Below are 5,778 nucleotides of genomic sequence, written 5' to 3'. Positions count from 1 at the left end.
TTCATGATCTAGACATTAACATTTATTTAGACTTAAATTGCTAGAAAGTAATGATGAGTGAATACAGAATATGTGTGCATTTGGACTATAAAGAGAATTAAGTTTCCCACCTGAATAGGAGAAGGATATATGATATGCACACTGTATGAAATTCCAGCCAAGGAATCTAATAAGGTTTGACATAAGGATTACATGCAACTAAATATAGTAGCTTTCCTCTTTTTGCAATAATGGTAAAGGAGAAAAAGCCAGAGGAAATAAGAGTAATGGATAAAGAAATAATAGGTGTGAATTCTAGTGCAAAATAGATACAACAAAAGGTAAATCTGAATAATATTGATGGAATTTAATCAGTATAGCAATGTTTTGAGGTAAAAAGAAAGTAAACTGGAGGTTCTAGTCTGTTTTAAACTGTTGTAAGGGTTTATTTAGTAATTAATTTAGTAATAGTGTTGGACCTAGCAGGAAGGGCTGGAGGATTCCAAGATGGAATGAAGGAGCAGGAAGTGGGCTTGTGCTCTGAGAGAGAGAGACTCCATTAGTGGTTGGACATAACTGTTGCTAACCCTGGGAGATCTCAGAGTTAGGGGAAAACTGCATCCTGATTCCCTGGGATCCTGAGAGGTGAAGGCTTTCAGCAAGTGGACAAGACCTGCAGAGCTGCACCAAGTGGGGAAGTGGTTTGGGATCTGGTGGACAGCATTTCAAACTCACTCTCCCTATATAGGTACCTTGGATCACCAGGCAGAGTTGGCTCTTGGCATCCAGTGTCCATCCTTAAATTACCGTGAGACCCCAACTGGCCTTTAGCTGTGCTGACCAAACCTGGCTGGAACCAGGTTTGAAGAAGCCTTCCCTGTGACTACAATACTGCTCCTTTGGGCCCTACCTGGCTTAGGTCAATTAGGATAGAGTAGTTTAAGTCCTTCCCTGCCCCCTGTGTTTTGCCCTTAGGTTTTCAAGTGCAGAATTCCCTTATTCCCATCCTTCATTATTATTTCCCCAATTAAAACTGTACAAACTTTTACCTTGCCTGCTGGTTCCATAGATCCTGGCCTAGGGTGAGCTGGGTGACCATTGGGCAAACTGCCATTCATGTGTCAGGTAAAACAGTGAACCCTGGTCTCCCTGTCCTGGTTGGTCCTGTCTCTCCTTCAACCCAGAGTGGACCCACAAACCATTTAGGTTATATTTTAATAATAATTAACATCCCTGGTGCCCCACTTTTACAAAACAGAGGATTGAAAGGAATAAGAGTAAATGCTTTGAAATTCAGTTGTTTACATACTGAAAGATTACTAAAGGACTTAAAGTTATTTGGAAATTGTGGAGTTCAAACTAAAAATTTGTAGAGAATAATTTATTATGAATAATTTGATATAAGCAAAATTTTAAATTGTGTTGATCTCACTTGTTAAAGAGGGATAAGAGAAAAGGTTTTAAGTCATAAAAACCTAAACCAAGCCAGGTAGCCATAGGATAAATTGCTCACAACTTATTAAGCCCTTCCTTACATGCAGGAAGGAGAAAAGAAATATTTATAATTGTTCCACATTGATACTTGGGAACTTATATAGCAACATAGTACATAAGCAAGATCTTAAAGAGTTTAAAGATGAGTATATTTTAATTATATACTTCAGAGGTTTTAAGGAGATGTTCAAGCAAGTAAAAGTTGATATAAAAGTCATGGATATCTTGTAAAACCTGTTTTTTAGCAGTACAGTTGCTATAAGGGTACAAATGGTGAACCCCTGGGTTCAAGAAGGAAACCTTTCTTAGGAATGAGAGGACTCCAAGCTTAGCTTAAAAGTAAAAAGAAAGATTTATTAGTAAGATAGGATCAATGGCCAACAAGACAGCATGAGTGGAATAACCATGGAGGGTTGCCTCCCCCATCCCCATTCAGGGGTTTTTGTATCCTTTTCAAGAGTATGGACATGACTTCTTGCACTCAGGCATTCTGTGGGTGGGTGGGGGGTCTGTATGAGATCCTCAGGACTTAGGCTATCAAGGTGTGGCCAGGAGGTGTATCTCTTTTGTCTATCTCAACCTAAAGGAAGTCCAAGGATAATGGTCTTTGCCTAGAGAGTCACAAGGGCAGGAAGGGGGAAGGGAGTTTCCCTGTTCACAGCCTGCCTGAGTTAAGGGTTACAGGGTCCCTGCCATCTCTGTACAATGCCCATGTTATAGTCTCAAGAAAACTGCTTTCCATCCTTATCTATCTTTCCATCACAAGAGGTTTAAAAAAATAGGTTTAAGTGTTTAAATTGATCAAAACTGTTTTTTGTTTTAAATTATCATAAATGGTTTTCATCTCAGTGTATTAAAGTTGACTAACTTTATTATTACATTTGACTTCCTGGTCTTGAAAATAGATAAGCAGCCTGCTTGTCAAGAGGCTTGCTTTAAGGTTTACAGTGCTTAAAAGGCTTCAAATCTTGTAATTGGAAATAGACCCTGTAATACTACATGCTTTATGATATTCCTTTTAAATATGACTTTTATGTGAATTGCTGTTAAAACATGTGCTTTAAATATTGTTTGAATGTAAGCAAAAGCTCATTGTAAACCTGACTGTACCACAAGTTTTGTTCAATCCTCAGTGGATACTTCAGTTTACCAATTTGTACTCTGAACTGAAATTTATACTTGATAAGCCCTATGCTAAAGGTACAGTGTCTCAATTCTTGGGAGTTATTGATTAGCATTTCAAGGGATACCAAATGGTATGTTTATTTTGATGATGGTAACAGAGAGTCAGAGAAAGTGAATAGGTATGTTGTGTTTGAATACAGAAGAGAGAGAGACTTGATCTAATGTCCTGAGTATGCAGATTCATTATGGGTAAATGGAAGTTGTGTTCTACTTTTTAAGCAGAGGGTTTTGAGAAAAAAAAAGAGAGAGAGAGAGAGAGGAAAAGAGAAGGAAAGAGAAGGAGAGATGAAAGAGAACAGATAGGGAGGTGAAAGAAAATAGATAGAATAGATAGATGTTCTACTCTTATAATTGGATCCTTGACCTAGGGATAATTTCTGAAATGGATGTATATGGTGTTGGGAAAATCACAAACGATTCTGGAATTTCTCTGGAAAATTACCCTGAAGAGATTCCTGTATGGCTTTGTCTTAGTCCTTTAGATGTGTGGACGTGACCTTCTAGGTCCAGGAGATGATACAGTCCTGATTTATATTTACTATGGAGCTACTCAATCCAGCACTCCTGTTCCTTAATTCAGGTTTTGTGACTAAAGTGTGATATGTTAATTATTGCCAAAGTATGTAAGAATAACTGAGTTATCAGCCTGGTAGGGATGTGAAAGGTTTGTTTGAGGGTATGGAAATTATTTCTAGACTGCTGATTAGCAGAATTTCTCTGAGCTGTAATGAGTAAGACTTGTCTTTTAAGGAAGGAGAAGGCTTCTGGGATCCAAAGGTGATATAGTGCAAAAGACAGAGAATCTTCTGTGATTGTTAGAGAGGCAATTCTAGGGCTCAACCTGGACTTGACCTCTTCTGATCATCTAGGCTACCAATCCTTGAGTGACACAATGATGGCAGCTTTGGCCTGTATATGGAGTGCCCCCCCTCACTGGGTGTCCCTTGGGATGTGAGGAAATGCTTTCCCTCCTTGCCTTCTCTTTTGGAGCAAGTTCCCATTATCAGTACTTAATGCAAATTGTAAAATAATGTTTCCATCTCCCCAAACAACCTATTAGGTTAATAATTGAGAATTATCAAATTGTTAGGGAACACACTTTGAGAAGTAGGTGAAGTTTAGTAATAGATGACTTCTAGCTTGCAGCCTTAATTTACCACAACTGAAGTTTGGATCTTGAGCTTGGAAATATAACCCAAAGTTTTCTGGATTTCCTCCAGAATCTGGGATAAAGAAATTTATCTGTAAAATATTGTTATTCAAGTATTTATAGATGCCACATTAATGAGAGCTTTGCAAAAGGATATTCTTCTCTGCAAACAACTTAGGAATCAAATTTCCTAAAAGGATCAATTCCTGTCAGAGGATGATTTCTGGAGATAAAATCTGTTGGCTAACATACCCAAATGTTAATGTTTAATATCAGTTTCTATTGTGCTAATTTTCTCTTTATATCCAGTGTTCTAGTTTTTGCCCAAGTCCTGGGTCCTATCCTTATGCCTTAGGGATGGATGCTCCCCCTTGTTACCTGTCTGCCAGTCTAGGGAAATAGTCTCTGGTTTCCCAGCCTTCAGGATCCTGGAATCCGCTGCAAAGATGCCTCTGAAGACCCTGTGCCCACAGCTCCTCCTCCTCCGCTTCTCAGGGATTCTACACCCCTTATCAGCTTGAAGAAGCTACAGAAGATTGAAACTATCAGCCCTTTTCCCTTGGATGTTTGGAGGAGGGGGGAGACAGCATGGGACATTATACCCTGAGACAGCATAGAACATTGTACCCCCATAGTGAAAAGTTTTTCAGGCAAACTATTGGCAGGAAAATTTCTTTGCTCCCACTATGTACCCTTACCTGCCTAAATAGACTAATGACCTTTGTCAAAAAAAGTATTAGCACTGTACAGCTTATGGTCCTAAAACAACAATATCAATCCCCTTTCAACCCCCCAGGAACCCCACATGATGATACTAACACTTCTGTTTGAGGATAATTCCTCAAAGGTTCATTAAAAGAAGTGGGGAATGTTAGGCCTGGAAGCTGACTGGGTATAAGAGGTGATAAAAATAGCAGCACCTACTCAATGACAAGAAATCCCCCAACCAGAAACATCTGTTAAATGACAGGAAGACCCCAACCAGTAACATCTGCTGAATGAATGAGAGGAGGACCCTCAAACAATAGCATCTGCTGAATAAAAAAACAACAAACACCCAGCCCCCAAGTTCCTACTCAAACTATATATGCCCGCTAGGGCCCTCATTCAAACGTTCCATTGTGGGACCCAAGCTCAAGCTTGCAATAAAATAGTACCTCTTGCTTTTACATTATCTGGTGTGCTTTGTAGAAAAGATAAGTAAGGGTAATGGAGACACCAGGGATATTATAATAAAACTAAGTGATTTGTGGGTACACACACTGAGGTTTATGAGAGACTAGACCTGGACATGAAGACCTGAACAGCCAAGCTGCTCCTAACTGACAAAGGAACAGTTGACCAACTGTCACCCTGGGCCAGAGGCTTTGAGTCCAACAGGCAAAGTAACAAGTTATAACTGCTTTTAATTATTAACAACTAAAAGGTGGGATAGGGATGTCTACTCTAAAACCTTAAATCTAATGACAAAAACCCACAGGGAAAGGGGAGGACTTATTTCTACACTAACTTAGTGATCTAAACTGACAGGGCCCAAGGATTTGTAATGGAGTCTCTGAGTGACTGCCTCTGTCTGGACCTGTCAGACTTGAGCAGCACAGCTAGATGCCACTACCACAAAGGATCCCAGGGGAAAATCAGGATGCCTTTTTGCTCTGAGTTCTCCCAGGGCTAACCACAGTTTTTGTTAACCCCTCATGGAGTCCCTCCTCAGAGCACAAGTCACTTCTTCCTGCTCCTTAATTCCATCTTAGAATTCCCAGCTCCAGCTCCTTCCTGCTAGGTCAACATTAATTCTTAATCAATAACTACCTAATCTTCCTCACAACAGCTTCTTAATTTGGGAAATCAGAACCGGGCTGAACAATCTAAGCACTAGTGTCAAATAACATTTAGGAACTGATGGCATTTAAAGCAGACCAAAATTAACAGCATATTTTAATCCTATCTATAATAGTGAGTAAATATAC

The sequence above is a fragment of the Gracilinanus agilis genome, chromosome 3 (genome assembly GCF_016433145.1).
Source record: "Gracilinanus agilis isolate LMUSP501 chromosome 3, AgileGrace, whole genome shotgun sequence".
NCBI classification, from domain to species: Eukaryota; Metazoa; Chordata; class Mammalia; order Didelphimorphia; family Didelphidae; genus Gracilinanus; species Gracilinanus agilis.
Note: the sequence above shows the minus strand (reverse complement) of the source record.